Here is a 13,327-nt window from a genome sequence, read left to right on the forward strand (position 1 = left end):
ATGTGCCTTGGTAAGATAGGAACAATAGCTCAGTATCTCACCTCATTGAAGGTTAGCCTCATTTTCCTTAAAGGTGTTGAGATATTCTGATATTTTTCTAGACGTGATTGGCTTAGTGGACAAATAGTTCAGACTGTTGGCAGCACTTCCCCATCACCTGAGTACAAAGCAACCACAAGTATTAGGAATTCTCAGATACTTAGCTGTTGGGGGAGAGAGTTTTGTTCAAGTGAATCACCTCAGTGTCTTTCATGCCTGTTCAAGTTGAATAACCACCTGCTATGGCTAAATATTAGCTATTTAATGATCTTTGAGTGCCTCATTTTGTTCTAATATGGAATCTAGAATACTGGGGGATTGATCCAAGTCAATCCCAGCCTAGAACACTTGGTCCTTATTGCACAACAATAGTAGCTCTGTTGTCCAGAACGCTTTCTTCATTTTCACTGGAAATAGCTCCTGGATTTCACATGGCATTCTGATGCTGAGTTATGATATCATAACACAATTATGGCATGTAAGAAATAGTATGCAAATTTCCTATTAAGATTTCTTATCGGTCTGTTTACTTTTGCCTCTACTGTTCTACCTGCTTCTTCTCTCAGTCCCATGCCACACTTTAGAATGTTAGAGATAGAAATGTACTTGATATTCTGATCTAGTCTCCTACCTAAAGCATGAATTGCATTGGCAAGCTGTAATCTATTATCTGCTTGAAGAATTCCAATGGCAGGAATCTCACTATCTCCCAAGGTAGCACATAGCATGTCCTGATTATTCGGATTTTTTTTTTTTTTTTTTTTTTTGCAGAGCTCAGATCTGTCTCCTTCTGGCTCCTGTTCATTGGTTTTAGTTCTTCCCATTAGAGCGAAGCAAAATATGTCTAATCTCTCATATCAGTTCTTCAACTACTTAAGATGTCTTCCATGCCTTCCTTACTTCTTTTCCACTCTATGCTAAGCATCTCCAGTTCCTTCAGATCGTTCCTGGATGGCATGGATTCAGTTTCTTATGTATCTATTCTAGTTTGCAGTGTGTTTAGATGACAGTGTGAACAATGGGAAAAACTAAAGCAAAATGAAACACTCAATTTGGAGTCAGATGACTTCAGTTCAAATCCCTGACCTTTAAACTTATTATTTCTGCGATACTGGAAAAATTATTCAACTTTCCTGGGTTCCACTTTCCTCATCGATAAAAATGGTTTTGAAGTAGGTGACTTTACCATCCCTCACAACTCTAAAGCTATCATCCAGTGATGCTTGAAATGTTCCGTGACGAATGGGGCACAACTTTAAAGAAACACAGTTTTGTGGAGAGAAAACTAATATCAGTCAGAAAAGACCTTTGAAGATATATCTGCATTGCCTTTGACACACTTGGACAATGTAACCAACAGAAAGACACTAAAGTTCTCAGTGGCACAGGCAATCCTCTAACGTTTAAATTGTTGGTGTTGACCTACATTGGAAAAAGGGGTTTCCTTACCAGGAGTTCCCACATTATTAAAATCACGAGTATAAAACCAAATAATGATGATGATGATGAAAAGAAGGAGGAAGAAAAGAATGTTAACAGATGAAGTTTGACCAGGGGGTTATTGTGGTAATGAGAACAATCCACAGAGGCCATAGGAGAGTGGAATTTGGGGTTTCTCTTGAGTGACCACACCATTTCTAATAAGAAAGGCATGAAAAGTATCAGAACCTTAATTACTGTTTCTGTGTGAGTAGGAAGATCTTTCCTCTGGAAATAGTCACTGAAGCTATACTTATACAAATCTTCCAGTAGCTAACTTATGCCCTAGTGGAAAGGAACCACGCGGTAAATAGCAAACCCTAAACAATACATCTACATTCTCTTGGAAGAAGTAACATGCCAGTTATATTCCTTATTGATAATATGATTTTGTGCATCTTAAGGCAATACATGATGCATCTGGAAACCATACACAGTGGAGCTTGTTGTTTGGCAGGTTTTTTCCTTGGGATGACAGATTTGTCAAGGGAAGGGTAGAGAGGTTGAAAAAATACTAACAGACAGATTGTCAGAGGTTCTACTCAGAGGTCTGAGTAGAACCATTATTTGCACCACAAGTATTTGCAGTGATGGTGGAGAAATGTGGAGAATTGCTATACCATCATAATATTGGTCAGAGGTTTTGCAAGCCCACAATAGTGTTCTATTAACACAAGGATGTGAGATTTAAAAAGTAATCTACTAATACTGTTAGTGGCAGAATTATGTCAAGGACACAAGGTGCTACATTCAAGGCTGAGGCTGGTGCCAGCACCTTAAAGTGCTATGTCAGAATCTGTGGGCAAGCCTACCTATATTGGGTGTAAACCTACACCTGTGTCAATAGGCATAAATTTTATGGCTAAATTACCACCGTCTCCGATATTATTTCCAATTTATCAAGGCAGGCATCATTCTCTTAAGGACCATTTTTCTAGGATGTGCTGTTTCATTCTTGAGCCCAGTTTACTATCATACTGCAGAAAACAAGCTCTGCCTTTCACATTTTATACTTTGAACTAATGTGTTTTTCTTGAAATTCCATAGAAGCAGTAAGAATGACTCACACTTGGTTAAGAAGGATCTACTCTTTATAAGAAGAGTGTGAAGGAAAAGAGAGTAGACAATATAAAAAAACAAACAAATAAATAACTAAACAGACAAATAAATAGATGAATGAATGAAAATTAAATAAAAATAAAAAAGAAAGTAGATAAAAATTTAAAAGTTAATAACAATGATAGTAGACAATCATTGATTCTCTGAGTTGGAAGGGACCTCAGAGGCTATTTAGTACAACCCATACTTAACTGAGAATCTCTTCTCCAGTATACCCAAGGAATGGTTATTTAGCTTTTGTTTCAAGACCCCCCAGTGAGGGGGAGCCTTTGTTTGGGCTAGGTCTAATTGGAAGGGAGCTTTTTCTTTCAAAATCTTTTTTGAGCTCTTCCATGGCCTGAGCCCATTGAATATTTATTTTGGATGATTGGGATACAGAAGCCTTGATTTCTATGTCTTTCCCTGATGGTAAGCATTGCTCTTCCTCATCTGATAGGAAGGGAGGAGATATCTGTTCACCAAGAAAGTAGCCTTCTATGCTCTTATTTTTCTCCCCTTTTCTGGGCATTTTCCAGCCATTTACTTGACTTCTGAATGTCCTCTCCACACCCACCTCACCTCCAGGTCTGCCCAGCCAGCACTTGGGGTCTGATTCAAATGCTGCTTCCCAGCCTCAGGGCTTTGGGTGGGGGCAGGGCTGCTATTCAGTGTGAGATTAAATTCAGGTGCTCAGGTCAGGGCAGGGCTGCCACACAGGGCTCAGTTCCCTCAGGGGTTTTATGCAGAGACCTTTGACAATGGATTCAGGCTCCTGCCTGCTTTGGGAGCCCCTGTCTTCTGCTGCCTCTATGGCTGCCTCCTGATGTGGCCTGAGTTATGGGGACACCCCACTCCCCTTTCGGCTAGCTGAAAAGACCTTCTCACTGACCTTTGGCACCTGTGGGTGGAGGGACCTGTGCTGCCACTGGAGATTCTGTCCCTGAAGCCTGTTTGGATATGCTCTCCTTGGTGCTGTGCAGCCAAGACAGGGCTGGGATCTGCTCCCGGTACGGGTGCGCGACGGACCATTGGTGTTGGTTTTTCAGCGCTCTCTGGAACAGAAATCTCCTCCACTCCATTGTTCTGTGGCTTCTGCTGCTCCAGAATTTGTTGGGAGTTCTTCTTTACAGGTATTTTATGGACTGTGGGTTAGGAGCTAGCATATGTGTATCTTTCTACTCTACCATCTTGGCTCTTCCCCCAGGAGTTTTTCTTATATCAACCTGAAATCTATATCTGTGTAACTATAAATGAAATTTATATCTAGGAAGCTGTGTTTCCTAGATCTGATGCTCAGACTAAGCAGAATAAGTCAAAAATCTCTTCCACTTTCCCATGAAAATTTTTCAAGTTCTTGAAAATCATGCAGTATGATATTGTGGATTAAGTATTAGAGGAAGGCATGGGGTTGAATCTTATCTCAGAATCTTAATTAGCTCCATAGAAGGAGGAAGCTCTCACCTGATAGTTCTGTTGTGAAGATCAAATGAGATAATGCGCATAAGCACTTTGCAAGCCTTAAAATTCTATATAAATGACAGAAACTTTCTATGCTTGAAGACAAGTACCAACTAAGTGGCTCAGTAGGTAGAGGGCTGGGCCTAGAGTCAGGAAGACCCAAATTCAAGTCCTGAGAGCTGGTCTCCGACACTTAATAATTGTGTGACCCTGAGTGAGTCACTTAATGTGTTTGCCTCAGTTTCCTCAACTAAAAAATGAGGATAATATACCTTTATGAGGATAACCTATCTTTCAGAGTTGTACTGACTTGCAAATGACATAATATTTGTAAAATGCTTAGCACGCTGCCTGGAACATAATGCTAAATAAACGCTTATCCCCTTCCCTAAGTCGTTTCTACGCTAAATATTCCAGTTTCTTCAGAAGCAGGGATGTGCTAGAGCTACTGGCTCATAAGAACTAATTGTTTTATTTTCATTGTGAGCATTTATACCTAAAAATGGGAAAGTGCTATCAATTGGGGCTTGATTTATTGTTTTGTTGAATTCTAGACTTAAAGGAGGGATGGAGAAAATGTTGATAACAGATTAAACTTGAAAGTGCATCACGCATGCTTTCTTTTTTTCTGGAGGGCTAGATATTAAACTTTTACCAGCACATCTAAGCCCCTGTGGCATGTTCTCTAATTCACTCACCATCCTGGTTGTTTTCCACTGAATATACTTCAACCCTTCAATGTCCTTCATAAAAGAGAATGCTCAGGATTGCCCATAGTACACAAGATCTTGGATTATAGGCAGATGTGAGGTTAATAATAGAATGACTATTTAGCTTGGAAGGGATACAAACAGTTATCCTTGGGAGTTGGTGGAAGATGTCTATAGCCCCATGCTCTTGGAATTTTCACCAGGGATACTCCAGAAGTAGTGGAGCACTCTGAAAGAAAGTAGAACAGTATATACAAGAATATGAGTCCTTTCTGAAATCCCAAAGGGTTAGTGGTCTCTCTCTCTTGAACTTGCTTTTTTTTGTGCTTTTTTATGCTCTTTATATGAAAGAGGAATTATGACATAAGAAGATTTGGGTTCAAGAACCAATTGGCACACACTGACAGGGTGCTTCTGGACAAGTCATGTAACCTCTCAGTCCCCAATCCTGCAATGACCTAAGATTCTCAGTTACTGAATGATTATTCACCTGTGCATACTCAATATATCTTGGGACAGCTCACATAGATTATGTACAAAGTAATTTCACAGCTTTCTTGCAAGAACTCATGTTAGCTACCCTAATTAGCACTCTACTCTATTACACTTATTTTTTTCTTGGAAATGTGCCTTGTACATAGGAGGCTTTAATAAGTATCTGCTGTTTTAATTGAATTCAATTAAAACAGAGAATTCAATAAAAACAAAGAATGGATACTCAGCTATATTAAAGGTAGCCAGGTTCTTAAGGACAAATGCTACCTGTCTCAAAAACAACACACACACACACACACACACACACACACACACACACACACACACACACACACACACACACACACACACACACCCCACCTTGTCCTTGAAAGGTTTCCTGAAACTTTATGCATTTATAAAAAGAGCTGTTAAGATGGAAGGGATCAGGTAAAGCTACTTTATAACTGATTGCATGGTCCAAAAGAGCTCAATTACTTCAGCAAAGTGTATTTGTGGTAAGTTTGGGGGAAGAGGTGAATACCTTTACAAATGGATAGTAGTTAGCTTCAAAGCCCTGTTGTTTTAAAATACTTTTGGGGGAAAAATGTTGAAGTCAGATACCAGGAGGTGAAGACAATTTCATCTAAGTTATCTAAATGACGTGGACTTTGCCCCCATGGAATGAATCTAATCCAATCTAATAAATCTTTATTAAGGACCTAACTATGTGCTGTGTGCTATGGTGGAACAGGGGGCAGTGGGCAGATTAGGTGGCACAATGATAGAGCACCAGGCCTGGAGTCAAGAAGATGTATCTTCCTGAATACAAATCTGCCTTCAGATTCTTATCATATGACCCTGGGCAAGTCACTCAACCCTCTTTGCCTCAATTTCCTCATCTGTAAAATGAATTGGAGGAGGAAATGGCAAACCACTCCAGTATCCTTGCCAAGAAAATCCCAAATGTGTTCACAAAGAGCCAGACATGACTGAAAATGACTCAACAATGACAAATGTGCCAAATATTACACTAAGTTCTGGGGACACAATTAATAAAAAGAAAAAATAATCCCTGCCCTCAAGGAGTTTAAAACTAAAGGGGGAGTTGACACATAAAAGGAGGAAGGAAAGAAGGATCTCAGTATACCAGGGGCTATCTGGCACCCTACATCTTTTTTCATGGAGTTAAAACTAGGCAGGCCAGCTGATGCCAATAAGAGTCTAGTTATGCCCTTTATAAAGGGAGGCAGTGGGAGGAGTTTGGAACTCTGCTCTCCAGCCCCCTAATCAGAGTGGACAGGAGACTGAGGGAGGTAGTGTCAATCAAAGTTTGAATTAACTACATGGTAATGAATTTAGAAGTGATGAGTTTATTCTGGGAGGGGCATTTTGTTCCATGAAATTAAAATCAGATTGAATGGATGAATGAAAAATTTGTTAAGTACTTGCTATGTCAAGTCTATATACCAAATCTATTAAGTACTTACTTGTACCAAGCAGTGCGAAAAGACAGACAAACAAAACCAATGATACCTCTTGCCCTCAAAATGCTTTTATTCTGCTGTGGAGACAACACCAGTGCATGTGTTCCATTGTTTTTTCTATGTTAGGAAGATAGTCAGCGGGAGGAATCATCAGTGCTATTGTACATTAAAATCTGAGTTGAGACCCTAATTCAAATTTAACAGTGGATTTTGAATTTCATTGGTGAACACCATACCATTCCCATCCTCTCTCTCCCTTTCTAATCTAAAACGAATTTTATAAGGCAAATGGACCATTTAGCTTCCTGTCCTGCCTTGGAGCCTCCTACAAGGTAAATACCATGTATAGTACATAGTGAATAGTATGAAGGATGAAATATAGAGTGAGCCCCTCTCCTGATAAATAGCTTCTCAGAATTTACTTTTTCAAAATGAAATATTTAAAGAGTTATTACATGGAAGAGGGACCTACTTGACTTGTTCAGTTTGATCTCAGAAGAAGAATTAGGAGCAACGAGGGGAAGTTGAAGAGGTTAAAGATAAGCAAAAAGTTTCATAACAGTTAGAACAATCCCAAAATGCAATGGACTTCTAGTTGGCCTCCTTTTACTGAGAAATCATCTGTTGAAGATGTTGTAGGAAAGATTCTTCTGCAGGTACCAGCAGACCTAGAGTAAAGGGTTTTAACCTTTTGTGTGTCGTGGTATCCCTTCTGGCAGCCCCAGAAGAAATTCTGTGTTTCTCTTTCATATATGGAGCCAATTCACTATAGTCTGTGTGCCTAGAAACACATTAACAACAGAGAATGTGTGTTCAGTTATGTTAAAAGTATTCAAGTTCTTAAAGACAAATTCCACCTTTCTCAAAAAAAATAAAAAATAAAAAGCAAAGCACCCTTCCTTCCTGAAAGGTTTCCTGTAACTTTATGCATTTTGACTGCTAAATAAAGCATAACAGAAAAATAATACATCAATTTGATTTGAGATTCCACAAATTTCCCGTAATAAGGATTACTAATGCTTCATTTAGGGTCCACTGAATAACTAATTTAAACTTTTTTTTCCTCATTACATAGACAATTCATCTAATTTGAAAAGACCAGATTTTATTTCCCCCTACTTTTATTAGGTTTTGGCCATTTCCCAACTTGTCTTAATCAAAATGCTCATTATTTGTGTCTTGCCATTAAAGCTAATCTAGTTAGAATAAGGATAGAAAATTACATCTGAAAAGGGGAGAATTCAGCTGCTGCACCAAATAGTTCTGTAGTTCTTTCTAAATAAAAGCAAAATATTATTCAAGTCAGCAGTATTGAGTTGGTTCTAGGGAAGAAGCTAAGATGCAGCTGTATCTTACAGGAAGACAGAGTATGAATGAGTATCTTTTACTTGAAATGTCATTGACTATTTTCCCCAATTGACTTATAAGGGAAAAATAGAGCTTTCCAAATATGATCCAAAAATGTATGTATGTATGTGTGTGTGCGTGCATGTGCACCACTTCTCCCTCCCTTACAAGTAGTAATGGTCACAAACATATTTAGAACTACTTTTCGTTCATCTGAATTCTCTACATTCATTTCATAGGTTTATAGTTGCATGTCTTTTAGAAAAGTTAATAAATGATCATCTGCTTAATTTTGACTTGAAACAATTATTCTAAATCTTTGCCTTTCTTTGATAGATCATGGATGTGATAGAAATTGATGGGCTCAAAATATCCCGAGCAGTGAATAAAACTGAGATTTATACCATACTTCTCTCAGTCTTTTACATGTGAATCAAGAGATATACTCACAAAGAAGAACTCCTTTATCAGTATATTGATAATTCTCCCTCATATAGTGCTTTACAAAGTGCTTTTTCCTAAGTAACTTTGTGAGTCAGGTAGTTCAAAATTTAGTATCCCCATTGTACAGTTGAGGAAACTGAGGGCTATAAGTTAACAATCGTAGCTAATATTTATGTAAGCATTTAAAAGTTTTCAAAGCAATCCTTATAAAACATCACAAATCATTTAATCATAAACAGCAACCCTATAAAGAAAGACTACAGGCATTGCTATTTCTATTTTTCAGATAAGGAAACTGCGAATCACAGAGATCAAATGATTTACCTCAGATAATGCAGCCAGGTACTTGACAAGGTTTTGGGAACACAAAGACAGTAGTGAGACAGTCCTCACCCTCAAGGATCTTCACATTCTAAGAGAGATGTAGCATATTCCTAGATAAACAAATGCAGGATGTGTACAGAATAAGTAAATGGTTCTGAGAGAGGGATTAACAACTAGGGGGACTGAAAAAGTTCTGTTCAACTGGAATTGAGGGCTGAGTTAAACCTTGATAGGAGCAAGAGCTTCAAAGAGGCAAAAGTGAGGAGAGAGAGCAGTCCAGGCATTGAGAATCTGGTGCCCAAAGATATGAAATTGAGGTGAACATTCAGGTTCATGGAAAGTTAACAGCAAGTGAGCCAATATAGGCTGTGAGGTGAAGTAATGCATAATCTTCCTGGTAAGATGCTGGAGTCAGATTGTGAAAAGCTTACTTTAGAGTCACCAATGAGATTTGAACCAAGGACTCTCTTGACTTTTAATTCAAGGCTCTTTCTACTCTGCCACACTAAAATTATATAAGTTGCTCAAGATTACACAATTAGTAAATGACAGACCATTTTTTCCAGTATTCTTTACTTGTGCCTTTGAATGGGTCTGCAACTGCACGGACAACTCTGCTAAGTATTTGTCACCTGGAGATAAGGCAGTGTTGATAGTTGAAAATTGAAATTATCCTTGCTCAGAGCCAACTTGTAATCGTAGAAAAGTCCTTTAAAGGAAAATTACGTCCCTGAGGGCAACCCAGTCTTTATCTTGTTTTCCAAACTCTAATTTTCTACCCTAAAAGGATGAAGTAATAAGATAATGTCCCACTTAGTTTCATGTCAAATTTCTAGCACCCTCAGCCTTCCAGAATATAGCCCTGAGGTCTTCCAAATAGCTGCTACAAAATATGTGAAGTAAACCTGGGCTCTTGAACTTTCACCCAGAACCTTATGAAGTCTTATTTATTGTAACTAAATTTGTTATGAATCTTATCTGGTTTCCCATCCCACAGAAGACTAGAAGGAGCAACCTACAGGAGAATGGACACTGACAGAGCCACATGGATAGAGTTTATAAGTGACAGCCTGTTGGTGATGAAATGCTCCCCAAAATCTCCAAACCAATTGCTGTCCTGTACTGCATATTACAACAGCATACAAGGGTGAATGGTCATGCTGATGACCCTGAGGCATGAAGGAAAAAAAGCATTATATTTGCTCCTACATCCTTCATTGCAGGAAGCATGGGTGTATATAATGCATTTTAGAAAGTATCCATCAAAATGGTCAAAGTAAACCAAAGTTAGGTGCTTGGAGGTTATAACCAGTTATTTGGAAAATTCATGTGAAATACCATATTCCCCATAAGTTCTAGTTAAACGTGGCATGACTAGAACCAAGCATGCAGAGTCAGCTTCGTTCATTCAAACTTCACTAATTCAGAATCCATGATGATCCAGACATTGGTTAATCTGAAGCCAACCTTTTTTTTGTAGCAAAGTCATAGCATAGTCATTCTAAAAGAGGATAGTTAAAATACTCGAAAAGCCACAAGTTTTCATACCTTTGGAAAGGGTCTGTAGCTTTCCTATATAGAATACTTATCAATGCTGATTATAAATGATACTTTTTTTATTCATTAAAGCATGTGTTTGGCACCTTTTCATCCATCAATCCAAATTAGTGAAACTAAACTCTGTGTAATTTAGCTTTAACCTTTTGTTATGAAGACTACAGACATCCAATATCCCATCTGTCTAATGACTCTTCTCTACCATCATCCACATTGCATATACCTAATTCTCTCTCTCCCTCTTTTTCCCTCCCTCCCTCCCTCCCTCCTTGCCATTGTCCCTCCCTCCCTCCCTCCCTCTCTCTCTCTGTCTTTCTCTCTCTTCCTCTCCCTCTCCCTCTGTTCCTCTCCCTCTCCCTCTCTTCCTTTCCCTCTCCATAAGCCTGACAAGCTCACCAAATAAATGCAAGTCTGTACCTGTGTCTCCTGTGGGTCCAAATCATTTCAGCCCTGTCTTGTCAAGGAATAATCATCTATGTTCAACTAATTCAGCAAGAGATATATGGGAAATGGATATAAATATATTAATTACAGATACAGGGAAATTAACATTAGTCCTAAGGGAGGTAGATATAAGACTTCTAAAAATTAAGAATTTATTTGAAATAAGTGAATCCTTCCTTCTCTTTTAAGCTTGTCTTACTCAACAATTAAAGTGCATACTTCCTAAGACTTTTCTATGTTCTGGAGCTCATAATGGTAGGCCCCTAACATGTGGGTATTGATTGCTTGATTGAATCCTGTGATCTTTAAATATGAGGGAACCAAAAAAAAAAAATCCTTCACATGAAGCACTCCTTATGGGACCATTCCCTTCAACTGAACACACTCATATTTACAAGCTGGATGAAGAAGGTGACTCCAGAAGGTGGCTCCAGAAGGTGACTCACTATTTTTCCCCTTGGAATTCTAAGCATAGCTTAGGAGTCTAAGGATAACTCTGAGCAGCTGAGAATTTCTAGCTCTGTCATAAATGAATCTCTAATTCTGTATTTTCCCATAATAGTTAGTCAGTAGTTATCCATTAACAGTTAGAAAAGAGATTTACTGAGAATAGTTAACAAAAAGAGCTGAAAAACATTCATTCATACAAAACATCCCTCCTCACACTTGGGGGCATATACCCTCATACCTTATGTAATACAGTTCCTGAGGAATGTGGGCTTAAACTTAATGTGGTAGTCATGTAGAGAATACATGTGTCAAAGGAGTACCTTCTGCTTCTGACTCTGAAAGTCCTTTTACTCCTTTTGAGGAGGTCTCTCTTGAAGTGCCCCTTAGATACGGCTCTGTGTTGACTGGGCCACTGAGCTGAGATCCCTGAATCAGTTCATTTCTTGAGTCCACAAACAGGCATTTTTTTCTGCAAGGTTTATGCTCACTGAAGTTACCAATTTTCTTGGGTTACTGTCTTTTTTCATCTGTCTGCAGAAGCTTCCACAGTCATCAGTCACTAGTGGCTTCTATTCCAGTGGCTACTGCTACTACTTCCAGTTGCAAGTGTGACTCTGGATCAGTGGAACTCATAAGTTTTTTTCCTGGACATGCCTATTTTGGAATATATACTTGAGAGGGAAGGAGGGAGGGGTGGAGAGAGGGAGAGAGAGATAGAAGAAGAAGAAGAAGAAGAAGAAGAAGAAGAAGAAGAAGAAGAAGAAGAAGAAGAAGAAGAAGGAGAAGGAGAAGGAGGAGGAGGAGGAGGAGGAGCTATATATCTACACTCATGGGGAAAGGTAAAGGAAAGACATCTTCCTACTAAGACCTTCACACAAGCTCATGATGCCTAGAACTAAAAAGGAAAGAAAATAAGAGATAGGTGTGTCAGCTTTTTGTGTTCACTTAGTTACAACTAAGCAATCCCCCAGTCATTGGTTCTTACAGCTCTGTAGTCAGTTAGACTACAACTGTCATCACACAGCACCAACCACTGAGCCATGAATATATAGACATGTTATTACTGTATGTTTCCAAATGGTGACTTAGTCTGGAAGCATGCCAGAGATATTGACAAAAGCTTCAAGCGTAGTCCTTTATAGACTAGTTTGTCTCTGCTAAATGTAAAATAAAGTTAAAATTTTAAGAAAGGGGATGAACTTATAGACTTTGTGGTAGGGTTATCTAATCTCTATTGGAGCAGCTAGGTCATGGAGTGCATAAAGCACCAGTGCAGGAGTCAGGAGGACCTCAGTTCAAATCTCATCTCAGACACTTGACACTCACTAGCTGTGTGACCTTGGGCAAGTCACTTAACCCCAATTGCCTCATCCTGGGTCATCTCCAGTCATCCTGATGAATATCTGGTCACTAGATGCAGATGACTCTGGAGGACAAGTGAGGTTAGTGACCTGCACAGCCCTCCCTCACTCAGAACAAAGTCAAGTGCAAGTCATGTCATTATTGAATGGTGTTCTTTGGCAACAAAGAACAAACATACTACACTCTCTAATCCCTACTTGGCCACTAAATAAGTCAGTCTGTTAACCTCAGCGTCAGTCTTCTCATGAGACACCTGGAGGCAGAGTAGAGTTAGAAAGACCTGGATTCAAATCCAACCTCAGATACTTTCTAGATTCATGGCCCTGGGTAAGTCACTAAATCTCTATTTGCCTCAGCAGCCTCAGCTGTAAAATGGGGATAATAATAGTACGTACCTCACAATGTTGTTCTGTGGATCAAAAGAGATGATACTTGTAAAAAACACTTGGAACAGGGCCTGGCACATAGTAAACACTACAGAAGTGCTCATTTATTGTTTCACTTTCCCTTCCTTTCTCTGTAAAATGAAGGAATCCATCCAGAGCAGTGATTGTCAAAGTGTTGTCTGCAGATTCTTGGGAATTGACGCAATCTTTTCAAAGGATCTGCAAAATCAAAACTATTTTCATAATACTGTTAAGATGTTTTCATTCC

General features: G+C 38.9%; 2 long non-coding RNA genes across 2 annotated transcripts in view; both read right to left on the reverse strand.

Annotated features, from left to right (window-relative positions):
• Positions 1–6,807: 6,807 nt before the first annotated feature.
• LOC140498636 (uncharacterized) lies at positions 6,808–11,965 on the reverse strand. Its single transcript, XR_011965154.1, has 4 exons — positions 11,632–11,965; positions 10,835–10,900; positions 8,861–8,970; positions 6,808–7,526 (listed from the first exon to the last, which is right to left on the reverse strand). It is a non-coding gene; the product is annotated as an uncharacterized lncRNA (long non-coding RNA).
• A 1,089-nt stretch (positions 11,966–13,054) lies between these two features.
• The window catches only part of LOC140498637 (uncharacterized), a 36,799-nt gene continuing 36,526 nt past the window's right edge, over positions 13,055–13,327 (reverse strand). The window contains exon 3 of the long non-coding RNA XR_011965155.1: positions 13,055–13,278. This is a non-coding gene — a long non-coding RNA (uncharacterized lncRNA). The remainder of the gene's footprint in view (positions 13,279–13,327) is intronic.

The sequence above is a fragment of the Notamacropus eugenii genome, chromosome 4 (genome assembly GCF_028372415.1).
Source record: "Notamacropus eugenii isolate mMacEug1 chromosome 4, mMacEug1.pri_v2, whole genome shotgun sequence".
Lineage (NCBI taxonomy): Eukaryota > Metazoa > Chordata > Mammalia > Diprotodontia > Macropodidae > Notamacropus > Notamacropus eugenii.